The 14,124-nt window shown below is 33.9% G+C and overlaps 6 non-coding genes across 6 annotated transcripts; all 6 read left to right on the top strand.

The window, feature by feature from the left end:
* The first annotated feature begins 25 nt into the window (after nucleotides 1-25).
* On the top strand, nucleotides 26-144 carry LOC123716895. The gene has a single exon (XR_006754724.1). It is a non-coding gene; the product is annotated as a 5S ribosomal RNA (ribosomal RNA).
* Nucleotides 145-6,546: 6,402 nt separating this feature from the next.
* LOC123716811 lies at nucleotides 6,547-6,665 on the top strand. Its single transcript, XR_006754648.1, has one exon. It is a non-coding gene; the product is annotated as a 5S ribosomal RNA (ribosomal RNA).
* A 138-nt stretch (nucleotides 6,666-6,803) lies between these two features.
* Nucleotides 6,804-6,922, top strand: LOC123716813. Its single transcript, XR_006754649.1, has one exon. It is a non-coding gene; the product is annotated as a 5S ribosomal RNA (ribosomal RNA).
* A 139-nt stretch (nucleotides 6,923-7,061) lies between these two features.
* Nucleotides 7,062-7,180, top strand: LOC123716858. The gene has a single exon (XR_006754690.1). It is a non-coding gene; the product is annotated as a 5S ribosomal RNA (ribosomal RNA).
* Nucleotides 7,181-13,124: 5,944 nt separating this feature from the next.
* Nucleotides 13,125-13,243, top strand: LOC123716815. Its single transcript, XR_006754651.1, has one exon. It is a non-coding gene; the product is annotated as a 5S ribosomal RNA (ribosomal RNA).
* Nucleotides 13,244-13,382: 139 nt separating this feature from the next.
* On the top strand, nucleotides 13,383-13,501 carry LOC123716859. The gene has a single exon (XR_006754691.1). It is a non-coding gene; the product is annotated as a 5S ribosomal RNA (ribosomal RNA).
* The last annotated feature ends 623 nt before the right edge of the window (nucleotides 13,502-14,124 follow it).

Genomic DNA, 14,124 nt, shown 5'->3' on the forward strand with positions numbered 1-14,124 from the left:
GTCGCAACCCTTCGTTCGGTCCCTCGCCAACGTCCATACCACGTTGAATACACCGGTTCTCGTCCGATCACCGGAGTTAAGCAACGTCGGGCGCGGTCAGTACTTGGATGGGTGACCGCCTGGGAACACCGAGTGATGTTGGCATTTTGTTTTTTCAGGTACATGCTATATGTGTCCTTAGTTTTGCGAAAGAAAAGCAGCGGTCGGCAGTTTTTCACTCGTATTTTTGTTAAATTTTAGGTTCTATTAAAATCAGTCGCACCCATTCGATCGGTCCCTCGCCAACGTCCTTACCACGTTGAATACACCGGTTCTCGTCCGATCACCTGTAAGGTTGGGAAGTGGAGCCGAATGAAACGAACGAAGTCTTGATTAGAACTGCTCGTTTATTAGCAATAATATTGATTAAATATGAATAGTACAATAGGTATAATATGTTATCTCTTACATCTCCCCCTTATAAAGAAAAAAAAATGTATGCTTACAAAGATCACATTTTTTTATTTTTTTTATTACATTTTTTTATGTAGCTTCACTTTTATAGGTGAATGAATATAATCATTATAATCCTAAAATACGTAGTAAATATTGTATTGATTACATTGCTTATGTACTAATAATAAAATTCACTTTCATTTATGATGTATTTTAGTTCTATTTTTATGAACTAAATAAGGCTTTCCGTCCTTTAAGATTTCACAACATTCGGAGAAACATCTCTGATTACAGTGAAGGGATCTGAATACACATCACTCATTTTGTTATTATTTTCATTTTTTAACACAATCAAATCGTTAGGTTTATAAGAAACTGTCTTAACATTTTTGTCATAATTTAATTTTCGTTTACATTTGATTTTGAGTAAGTTGTGTCGAGCCTCTTTTTGAGAAGTTTGTATACGGTATTTCAGTTCGCATGGGTAATTATCATGATTGTATAAAGGTTCTACGCAAGTACCAGATAAATTGCTCGGAAGAACGCATTTCCTTCCAAAAACTAATTCGAATGGTGTAAATTTATGTTCTGAATGTACTGAAGTGTTATATGAAAAACAGCAAAATGGTAACCAAGAACTCCATACCTCTGGATGGTTATCGGTTTGAATTCTTAGAAAACTGTTTAGATGTTTATGGGAATTTTCAAGATGGTATGCGGTCGAATTTATCTGTTTTATATGAAGAAGCGTACACATTTCCTTAAATAATGAAAAGAAATAAATTCTTTACCTTGGTCTGTGGCGATCTCCCTTGGAATTCCATACCTTAATATAAAATTACTTACCAATGCTCGACTTCTTCAGATTTTTTAGAAACTAAAGGATAGGCTTCGACGTACTTACTCAGTTCACAATGAAGTGTTAGTATATAACTATAATTATTTTGATCTTGGTCTAAAGTAGTAATAGACATTGGTTTCTTTACTGGAAGAGAGTGTTTTTGAGTTTGACATTTATGACAACGTTGTACAAACGATTTTATATCTTTTTCCATGCTAGGCAACCCGCGTGGCCACTCGTAGGTAAGAGATGAAAATCATTAAGAATTACTCTTATTTCGTCTTTATCATTTATTCTTACCACATCAGGTAATATACAAATTCGTGGACCGGTCCATTTGCTATTTTTTTATCTCTTGTAATAATTTTTCTACGAAAATTTTATTATTTTTACTTTTTATAATATTCACTTCATTTATTTTTATCTTAGCACACAATTTTTCAAGCTCTTTCAAAAATTCAGCTCGTGACCTTTTTGATGAAGAGTCTAGGTATTTTATAAAAAGATTTTGCTTACTAGGCACATAACAAAATGTCTTTGTTTCTTTTTCAATAATGTTTTTACGTTTATACTCTTTTTATAAGTCTTTATTCATGAATTTTAATTCTATTGATTCTTTCGGTCTAATATGTGTCTCTACAACTTTTGGTTGATCAGGCCAATCGTCGGTAGTGATCATATTATCCGTAAGATAATTTTTTTTCACTTCATTTTAACGTTTACTTTGTGCCCTAGTCATTACACAAATATTTTCATGCATTTTCCTTAATTCATTACTAGTTATAGATACCCTAGATAACGCGTCCGCTACTGTATTTTCACTTTCTTTGACATACTCTACTGTAAAGTCATACTCTTCTATTTGAAGCCTAAATTTAGTAAGTCTACTAGAAGGATCTTTTAAATTATAAAGGTTCACCAAAGGTCGATGGTCTGTCCTAATTATAAAATATCTGCCATATAAATAAGGTTTATAATACTTTATTGCCCATACAATTGCCAGCATTTCTTTTTCAATTGTTGAGTAATTCTTTTCGGCATTATTTAAAGATCTACTTGTATATCACACTGGTCTTCCGTCTTTATTACATAAAACTGCTTCTAAAGCAAAGTTTGAAGCATCTGTATAAAGTATAAACTGATTTTCCTCAGAGAAATCTGGATACTGTAATACTGGAGCTGATATTATATTTTACTTTAGTAACTCGAATGATTTTTAACATTTGTCAGACCACACAAACGGTATATTTTTTCGATATAAATAATTTAGTTCATACGCTTTCTCTGCAAAATTTGGCACAAATTTTCTGTAATAATTAACAAATGCAATGAATCGTTTTAGCTCGCCAACATTTTGTGGACGAGGGTAATCTTTGACAATTTTTCTGGATCCGGATGTACTCCTTTTTCTGATACAACATGGCCCAAATACATCAATTCTTTTTTTTAGAAAAATGCACTTCGAGGTATTTAATATTAAATTTACTTTTCTAAGCCGATTAAATACATCTTGTAAGTTTTTATTGTGTGAAGCCAATGTTCTTCCAAAAACAATTAAATTGTCTAAATAAATAAAGCATTTTTCGTAATTCAACCCTGCCATACCCATTGTCATCATACGAGAGAATGACCCTGGACTTGTTTTTAAGCCCATAGGTATCCTGGTCATCTGGTATTGCCCTGAGCAAAATGCAGTGTATTTTCTCGATTCTTTATCAAGAGATACATTATAATATCCTTGATAAAGATCTAGATGACTAAAATAAATGCAACCTCCAAGTGAATCTAGTATTTCCGTTATATTCGGAAGGGGAAATTTTTCATTTTCGATGCAATTATTCAATTTTCTGTAATCTACAACAACTCGCCACTTTTTCTTACCACTGGAATCAGCCTTTTTAGGAATCAACAGTAGTGGACTCGACCACTCACTGTTGCAAGGTTCAATGACACCTTCAGCAAGTAATTTATTAATTTCATTTTCTAAATATTTTTTATGAGAATGTGGCAATCTATATGGTTTAACAAAAATTGGACTTACGTTTGGCTTTAATTTAATTGAATGCGTATAAATATCAGTAGTTGTTAATTTGTCCCCTTCAACGTAAAATACATCGTTATATTTAGCACACAAATTTTCTATCGCCATTCGCTCTTCGTTATTCAAATGACTGATTTGTAACTGAGATAACAAAGTTTTAATTCTGTCTACATTTCTTTTTCAAAATTACAAATATTATATTCATATAATTCATGTACGTCAATACTAAAATTTGATAATGTTAAAGGTTGATCTCTAGTATTTAATAATTTAATTGGTATAGGCCCGTTGATAGGTTTAGGTAGGATAGGATAGGACAACTAGCTATAAAAACACCAGACGCTATCTCTGAAGCACATATAACTGACTCATGTTCTTTGTCTGTCTCTATAAAATGTATAGATTCACATCTAGGCGGTAAAATTATTTTATTTTCTTTTGTATGTTAATCTAAAATAATGGTTTTATTGTTTTGTGATTTCAAAGTTAAATTTTGATCTTTGAAGTCAATTATAGCTTCATATTTCTTTAAAAAGTCTTTACCAATTATACCTGAAGCGTGACATGGCAACTTTTCAAAACATAAAACTTGTGTACAAAGTGTACGCCACGTGGGTATAATTTTAAATAAACATATCCTATAACTTTTACTTTGCCCCCGATTCCATTTATTATTACATTATCTTTATGGATAGGAATGTTTAAATGTATTAACTGTTTATACTTAACAGCTGAAATTGACGCTCCCGGGTCAATTAGCCACGGACAAATTTGGTCATGTAATGATAAATAAATGTTACAGTTACTGTCGCTGGCTAAAATAGTCTCATTAGTCACGAAAAAATTGATATCGTCATTTTTAGGTATATTTTCTGGTTCAGTAACTACGCGGATTTGATTTTTGCCCATCCTTTGGTTTCCACTAAATCTATAATTATTGTACCTGCTTGTACCTCCTCGATAGCCGGCTCGTGACGAACCTCTGTCTCGAGCTGACGATGACGGCTGCTGGTATGCTAGTCTCGCGTAGCTATAGCTGGTGCTCGGACCTCGCGTGCGGTGCGGAAAGGCTCTATTGTTACCTCTTTGCCTGTATTAGTTGCCTCGCCAAACCCTGGAGTTGTTTTTCATATTCAGCACTTCTCCTGTCAAAGTTGATGATGACACTTTTTCATCAATTGCCGCATGTGCCGCGTCTTTTAAATATTCGAAATTTCTAGCCGCAACGATAGTGCTGAGCCTGCGATTTCTCAAGCCATCTGAAAATCTCTTTATTGCCATCTTTTCGTTTAAGGGTTTTAGCACCTCAAAATTTTATGAATCGTTATTCGCTTGAGAAATTGTAAGTTCATTCATCAATTCCGCAATTTCATCACCAAATTCTTTTATAGTCAAATTGTTTTGTTTTAAATTTTGTAACTTAATTTGAAGGGCTGTCGATCCCTTTTCAGGTATATCCTTTAACAATTCTGATACCAAAAGTATATGTCGTATTTAATTTTAATTTTGCTGACTGAGACAACCGACTCTTCAAAACAAAATTAATCAAATTCGCTTTACATTCTTTATTTTCTAGTAAACTGTCATAATATTCAATATTGTCTTTAATTTGTTTAATATTAATTTCATCATTTGTCATAATTGGGATAAGGCTTAATGCCCCACCTTTAAATCAAAAGTACTCATTTTGAAATTTTCCGTCTTTTCACTTTTTTTCTGAAGTTTCAATAGTACATAACTGCTTAATTTGTTCAAAAATAGATTCTATATCACTAAACGTCTTTTTATATAATTTCACATCCTCCTCTTTTACTTTACTACTACTTTTATTTTTTCGCACATATATCCTTTTGTCTTCGCTTAGCTCCTAATTTAATCAAATAAGTTCTTATACTTTTTAAATCATCGAATATAGTGGTTAATATTTCTGCCATAACATTAAACAACTACATTACTAAAATTATTTGAGTAAATATTTTTAATAAACAAACATTATGTTGCTATTTTAAAATATTGCAGTAAATATTTCTTATTACCTATATATTATTATGTATATATTTAATATGTTATATTTATATGCATCACAGTAAAATAATATGCATTAATATAATATTGATTATGCAAAAGAGTACACTTCTAAACAAAATAATTACGAAACAATAAAAAATGATCATAGGAAATAAAGTTCGTAGAAATACAGGATACTCACTTTATCTTTTCACTATTTCATTTCCACTTACGCTTTTATAGCACTTTTCGCACTCGCACCATATCAACTTTTTCCGTAGGCACGTTGAAGACCATCCCAGCTGGAGCCCTCCGGGAAAAGGATCTGCGTAGGGCACTTCTTATCACCTCCTGTCGCATCCACGACTTATGGCACCTTCTATATGCTTTATACATGAACACCAAAGATACCAAAATTATGCATAGCAGTAAAATAGCCAACAGAATATTCATCGTGCTCAAATGGAAATGAACTTGATCCAACTTTGCGTAATTTCCACTTCCACCTGCTGCATTTTGGGCAATTACAATTTCCTCCTGTTTTGATTGTTGTCCACCCATTTTTTGTAATTATTTGGATAACTTTCCGGAACAAATACGAACGTAACTGCACTTGGAAACAGCACAATGCCAAGCGTTTTATAATGTTTTATTATTCGCACTGCACAAAATTCCACGAAACTCATCTTGACGCGATATTGTTTTTAATACTTGCGCCTTAAACGGTAACCAGATCGGCGTCGGCGCGCTGTAACGCGATACCCCATGGCACGGGTCGCCATGTAAGGTTGGGAAATGGAGCCGACTGAAACGAACGAAGTCTTGATTAGAACTGCTCGTTTATTATTTTATAACATTATGAAAATTACAATTTTCTAATATGTGATTGACCCTCTCCTGAAACGGTCAGAAATCATATTACAGCCTGCTGAAAAGTTCTCTAAGTAGTGGAAAAATCTAGAAACATTGCAGTCGACCCGTCTTCGTAACAATATGTTATCTCTTACACACCGAAGTTAAGCAACGTCGGACGCGGTCAGTACTTGGATGGGTGACCGCCTGGGAACACCGCGTGATGTTGGCTTTTTGTTTTTTCAAGTACAAGCAATATGTATGTCCTTAGTTTTGCGAAACAAAAGCAACGGTCAGCACATTTTCACTCGTATTTTTGTTAGATTTTAGGTTCTATTAAAATCAGTCGCACCCATTCGATCGGTTCCTCGCCAACGTCCATACCACGTTGAATACACCGGTTCTCGTCCGATCACCGAAGTTAAGCAACGTCGGGCGCGGTCAGTACTTGGATGGGTGACCGCCTGGGAACACCGCGTGATGTTGGCTTTTTGTTTTTTAAAGTACAAGCAATATGTATGTCCTTAGTTTTGCGAAACAAAAGCAACGGTCAGCACATTTTCACTCGTATTTTTGTTAGATTTTAGGTTCTATTAAAATCAGTCGCACCCATTCGATCGGTTCCTCGCCAACGTCCATACCACGTTGAATACACCGGTTCTCGTCCGATCACCGAAGTTAAGCAACGTCGGGCGCGGTCAGTACTTGGATGGGTGACCGCCTGGGAACACCGCGTGATGTTGGCTTTTTGTTTTTTAAAGTACAAGCAATATGTATGTCCTTAGTTTTGCGAAACAAAAGCAACGGTCAGCACATTTTTCACTCGTATTTTTGTTAGATTTTAGGTTCTATTAAAATCAGTCGCAACCCTTCGTTCGGTCCCTCGCCAACGTCCATACCACGTTGAATACACCGGTTCTCGTCCGATCACCGAAGTTAAGCAACGTCGGGCGCGGTCAGTACTTGGATGGGTGACCGCCTGGGAACACCGAGTGATGTTGGCATTTTGTTTTTTCAGGTACATGCTATATGTGTCCTTAGTTTTGCGAAAGAAAAGCAGCGGTCGGCAGTTTTTCACTCGTATTTTTGTTAAATTTTAGGTTCTATTAAAATCAGTCGCACCCATTCGATCGGTCCCTCGCCAACGTCCTTACCACGTTGAATACACCGGTTCTCGTCCGATCACCTGTAAGGTTGGGAAGTGGAGCCGAATGAAACGAACGAAGTCTTGATTAGAACTGCTCGTTTATTAGCAATAATATTGATTAAATATGAATAGTACAATAGGTATAATATGTTATCTCTTACATCTCCCCCTTATAAAGAAAAAAAAATGTATGCTTACAAAGATCACATTTTTTTATTTTTTTTTATTACATTTTTTTATGTAGCTTCACTTTTATAGGTGAATGAATATAATCATTATAATCCTAAAATACGTAGTAAATATTGTATTGATTACATTGCTTATGTACTAATAATAAAATTCACTTTCATTTATGATGTATTTTAGTTCTATTTTTATGAACTAAATAAGGCTTTCCGTCCTTTAAGATTTCACAACATTCGGAGAAACATCTCTGATTACAGTGAAGGGATCTGAATACACATCACTCATTTTGTTATTATTTTCATTTTTTAACACAATCAAATCGTTAGGTTTATAAGAAACTGTCTTAACATTTTTGTCATAATTTAATTTTCGTTTACATTTGATTTTGAGTAAGTTGTGTCGAGCCTCTTTTTGAGAAGTTTGTATACGGTATTTCAGTTCGCATGGGTAATTATCATGATTGTATAAAGGTTCTACGCAAGTACCAGATAAATTGCTCGGAAGAACGCATTTCCTTCCAAAAACTAATTCGAATGGTGTAAATTTATGTTCTGAATGTACTGAAGTGTTATATGAAAAACAGCAAAATGGTAACCAAGAACTCCATACCTCTGGATGGTTATCGGTTTGAATTCTTAGAAAACTGTTTAGATGTTTATGGGAATTTTCAAGATGGTATGCGGTCGAATTTATCTGTTTTATATGAAGAAGCGTACACATTTCCTTAAATAATGAAAAGAAATAAATTCTTTACCTTGGTCTGTGGCGATCTCCCTTGGAATTCCATACCTTAATATAAAATTACTTACCAATGCTCGACTTCTTCAGATTTTTTAGAAACTAAAGGATAGGCTTCGACGTACTTACTCAGTTCACAATGAAGTGTTAGTATATAACTATAATTATTTTGATCTTGGTCTAAAGTAGTAATAGACATTGGTTTCTTTACTGGAAGAGAGTGTTTTTGAGTTTGACATTTATGACAACGTTGTACAAACGATTTTATATCTTTTTCCATGCTAGGCAACCCGCGTGGCCACTCGTAGGTAAGAGATGAAAATCATTAAGAATTACTCTTATTTCGTCTTTATCATTTATTCTTACCACATCAGGTAATATACAAATTCGTGGACCGGTCCATTTGCTATTTTTTTATCTCTTGTAATAATTTTTCTACGAAAATTTTATTATTTTTACTTTTTATAATATTCACTTCATTTATTTTTATCTTAGCACACAATTTTTCAAGCTCTTTCAAAAATTCAGCTCGTGACCTTTTTGATGAAGAGTCTAGGTATTTTATAAAAAGATTTTGCTTACTAGGCACATAACAAAATGTCTTTGTTTCTTTTTCAATAATGTTTTTACGTTTATACTCTTTTTATAAGTCTTTATTCATGAATTTTAATTCTATTGATTCTTTCGGTCTAATATGTGTCTCTACAACTTTTGGTTGATCAGGCCAATCGTCGGTAGTGATCATATTATCCGTAAGATAATTTTTTTTCACTTCATTTTAACGTTTACTTTGTGCCCTAGTCATTACACAAATATTTTCATGCATTTTCCTTAATTCATTACTAGTTATAGATACCCTAGATAACGCGTCCGCTACTGTATTTTCACTTTCTTTGACATACTCTACTGTAAAGTCATACTCTTCTATTTGAAGCCTAAATTTAGTAAGTCTACTAGAAGGATCTTTTAAATTATAAAGGTTCACCAAAGGTCGATGGTCTGTCCTAATTATAAAATATCTGCCATATAAATAAGGTTTATAATACTTTATTGCCCATACAATTGCCAGCATTTCTTTTTCAATTGTTGAGCAATTCTTTTCTATTCGGCATTATTTAAAGATCTACTTGTATATCACACTGGTCTTCCGTCTTTATTACATAAAACTGCTTCTAAAGCAAAGTTTGAAGCATCTGTATAAAGTATAAACTGATTTTCCTCAGAGAAATCTGGATACTGTAATACTGGAGCTGATATTATACTTTCCTTTAGTAACTCGAATGATTTTTAACATTTGTCAGACCACACAAACGGTATATTTTTTCGACATAAATAATTTAGTTCATACGATTTCTCTGCAAAATTTGGCACAAATTTTCTGTAATAATTAACAAATGCAATGAAATGCAACCTCCAAGTGAATCTAGTATTTCCGTTATATTCGGAAGGGGAAATTTATCATTTTCGATGCAATTATTCAATTTTCTGTAATCTACAACAACTCGCCACTTTTTCTTACCACTGGAATCAGCCTTTTTAGGAATCAACACTAGTGGCACCTTCAGCAAGTAATTTATTAATTTCATTTTCTAAATCTTTTTTATGAGAATGTGGCAATCTATATGGTTTAACAAAAATTGGACTTACGTTTGGCTTTAATTTAATTGAATGCGTATAAATATCAGTAGTTGTTAATTTGTCCCCTTCAACGTAAAATACATCGTTATATTTAGCACACAAATTTTCTATCGTCATTCGCTCTTTGTTATTCAAATGACTGATTTGTAACTGAGATAAAAAAGTTTTAATTCTGTCTACATTTCTTTCAACTTTTTCAAAATTACAAATATTATATTTAGATAATTCATGTACGTCAATACTAAAATTTGATAATGTTAAAGGTTGATCTCTAGTATTTAATAATTTAATTGGTATAAGCCCGTTGATAGGTTTGACTATACAACTAGCTATAAAAACACCAGACGCTATCTCTGAAGCACATATAACTGACTCATGTTCTTTGTCTGTCTCTATAAAATGTATAGATTCACATCTAGGCGGTAAATTTATTTTATTTTCTTTTGTATGTAAATCTAAAATAATGGTTTTATTGTTTTGTGATTTCAAAGTTAAATTTTGATCTTTGAAGTCAATTATAGCTTCATATTTCTTTAAAAAGTCTTTACCAATTATACCTGAAGCGTGACATGGCAACTTTTCAAAACATAAAACTTGTGTACAAAATGTACGCCACGTGTGTATAATTTTAAATAAACATATCCTATAACTTTGACTTTGCCCCCGATTCCATTTATTATTACATTATCTTTATGGATAGGAATGTTTAAATGTAATAACTGTTTATACTTAACAGCTGAAATTGACGCTCTCGTGTCAATTAGTCACGGACAAATTTGGTCATGTAATGATAAATAAATGTTACAGTTACTGTCGCTGGCTAAAATAGTCTCATTAGTCACGAAAAAAAATTATATCGTCATTTTTAGGTATATTTTCTGGTTCAGTAACTACGCGGATTTGATTTTTGCCCATCCTTTGGTTTCCACTAAATCTATAATTATTGTACCTGCTTGTACCTCCTCTATAGCCGGCTCGTGACGAACCTCTGTCTCGAGCTGACAATGACGGCTGCTGGTATGCTAGTCTCGCGTAGCTATAGCTGCTATATGCTCGGACCTCGCGTGCGGTGCGGAAAGGCTCTAGTGTTACCTCTTTGCCTGTAGTAGTTGCCTCGCCAAACCCTGGACTTGTTTTTCATATTCAGCACTTCTCCTGTCAAAGTTGATGATGACACTTCTTCATCAATTGCCGCATGTGCCGCGTCTTTTAAATATTCGAAATTTCTAGCCGCAACGATAGTGCTGAGCCTGCGATTTCTCAAGCCATCTGAAAATCTCTTTATTGCCATCTTTTCGTTTAAGGGTTTTAGCACCTCAAAATTTTATGAATCGTTATTCGCTTGAGAAATTGTAAGTTCATTCATCAATTCCGCAATTTCATCACCAAATTCTTTTATAGTCAAATTGTTTTGTTTTAAATTTTGTAACTTAATTTGAAGGGCTGTCGATCCCTTTTCAGGTATATCCTTTAACAATTCTGATACCAAAAGTATATGTCGTATTTAATTTTAATTTTGCTGACTGAGACAACCGACTCTTCAAAACAAAATTAATCAAATTCGCTTTACATTCTTTGTTTTCTAGTAAACTGTCATAATATTCAATATTGTCTTTAATTTGTTTAATATTAATTTCATCATTTGTCATAATTGGGATAAGGCTTAATGCCCCACCTTTAAATCAAAAGTACTCATTTTGAAATTTTCCGTCTTTTCACTTTTTTTCTGAAGTTTCAATAGTACATAACTGCTTAATTTGTTCAAAAATAGATTCTATATCACTAAACGTCTTTTTATATAATTTCACATCCTCCTCTTTTACTTTACTACTACTTTTATTTTTTCGCACATATATCCTTTTGTCTTCGCTTAGCTCCTAATTTAATCAAATAAGTTCTTATACTTTTTAAATCATCGAATATAGTGGTTAATATTTCTGCCATAACATTAAACAACTACATTACTAAAATTATTTGAGTAAATATTTTTAATAAACAAACATTATGTTGCTATTTTAAAATATTGCAGTAAATATTTCTTATTACCTATATATTATTATGTATATATTTAATATGTTATATTTATATGCATCACAGTAAAATAATATGCATTAATACAATATTGATTATGCAACAGAGTACACTTCTAAACAAAATAATTACGAAACAATAAAAAATGATCATAGGAAATAAAGTTCGTAGAAATACAGGATACTCACTTTATCTTTTCACTATTTCATTTCCACTTACGCTTTTATAGCACTTTTCGCACTCGCACCATATCAACTTTTTCCGTAGGCACGTTGAAGACCATCCCAGCTGGAGCCCTCCGGGAAAAGGATCTGCGTAGGGCACTTCTTATCACCTCCTGTCGCATCCACGACTTATGGCACCTTCTATATGCTTTATACATGAACACCAAAGATACCAAAATTATGCATAGCAGTAAAATAGCCAACAGAATATTCATCGTGCTCAAATGGAAATGAACTTGATCCAACTTTGCGTAATTTCCACTTCCACCTGCTGCATTTTGGGCAATTACAATTTCCTCCTGTTTTGATTGTTGTCCACCCATTTTTTGTAATTATTTGGATAACTTTCCGGAACAAATACGAACGTAACTGCACTTGGAAACAGCACAATGCCAAGCGTTTTATAATGTTTTATTATTCGCACTGCACAAAATTTCACGAAACTCATCTTGACGCGATATTATTTTTAATACTTGCGCCTTAAACGGTAACCAGATCGGCGTCGGCGCGCTGTAACGCGATACCCCATGGCACGGGTCGCCATGTAAGGTTGGGAAATGGAGCCGACTGAAACGAACGAAGTCTTGATTAGAACTGCTCGTTTATTATTTTATAACATTATGAAAATTACAATTTTCTAATATGTGATTGACCCTCTCCTGAAACGGTCAGAAATCATATTACAGCCTGCTGAAAAGTTCTCTAAGTAGTGGAAAAATCTAGAAACATTGCAGTCGACCCGTCTTCGTAACAATATGTTATCTCTTACACACCGAAGTTAAGCAACGTCGGACGCGGTCAGTACTTGGATGGGTGACCGCCTGGGAACACCGCGTGATGTTGGCTTTTTGTTTTTTCAAGTACAAGCAATATGTATGTCCTTAGTTTTGCGAAACAAAAGCAACGGTCAGCACATTTTCACTCGTATTTTTGTTAGATTTTAGGTTCTATTAAAATCAGTCGCACCCATTCGATCGGTTCCTCGCCAACGTCCATACCACGTTGAATACACCGGTTCTCGTCCGATCACCGAAGTTAAGCAACGTCGGGCGCGGTCAGTACTTGGATGGGTGACCGCCTGGGAACACCGCGTGATGTTGGCTTTTTGTTTTTTAAAGTACAAGCAATATGTATGTCCTTAGTTTTGCGAAACAAAAGCAACGGTCAGCACATTTTTCACTCGTATTTTTGTTAGATTTTAGGTTCTATTAAAATCAGTCGCAACCCTTCGTTCGGTCCCTCGCCAACGTCCATACCACGTTGAATACACCGGTTCTCGTCCGATCACCGAAGTTAAGCAACGTCGGGCGCGGTCAGTACTTGGATGGGTGACCGCCTGGGAACACCGAGTGATGTTGGCATTTTGTTTTTTCAGGTACATGCTATATGTGTCCTTAGTTTTGCGAAAGAAAAGCAGCGGTCGGCAGTTTTTCACTCGTATTTTTGTTAAATTTTAGGTTCTATTAAAATCAGTCGCACCCATTCGATCGGTCCCTCGCCAACGTCCTTACCACGTTGAATACACCGGTTCTCGTCCGATCACCTGTAAGGTTGGGAAGTGGAGCCGAATGAAACGAACGAAGTCTTGATTAGAACTGCTCGTTTATTAGCAATAATATTGATTAAATATGAATAGTACAATAGGTATAATATGTTATCTCTTACATCTCCCCCTTATAAAGAAAAAAAATGTATGATTACAAAGATCACATTTTTTTATTACATTTTTTTATGTAGCTTCACTTTTATAGGTGAATGAATATAATCATTATAATCCTAAAATACGTAGTAAATATTGTATTGATTACATTGCTTATGTACTAATAATAAAATTCACTTTCATTTATGATGTATTTTAGTTCTATTTTTATGAACTAAATAAGGCTTTCCGTCCTTTAAGATTTCACAACATTCGGAGAAACATCTCTGATTACAGTGAAGGGATCTGAATACACATCACTCATTTTGTTATTATTTTCATTTT

The sequence above is a fragment of the Pieris brassicae genome, chromosome 11 (assembly GCF_905147105.1).
Source record: "Pieris brassicae chromosome 11, ilPieBrab1.1, whole genome shotgun sequence".
Classification (NCBI taxonomy): domain Eukaryota; kingdom Metazoa; phylum Arthropoda; class Insecta; order Lepidoptera; family Pieridae; genus Pieris; species Pieris brassicae.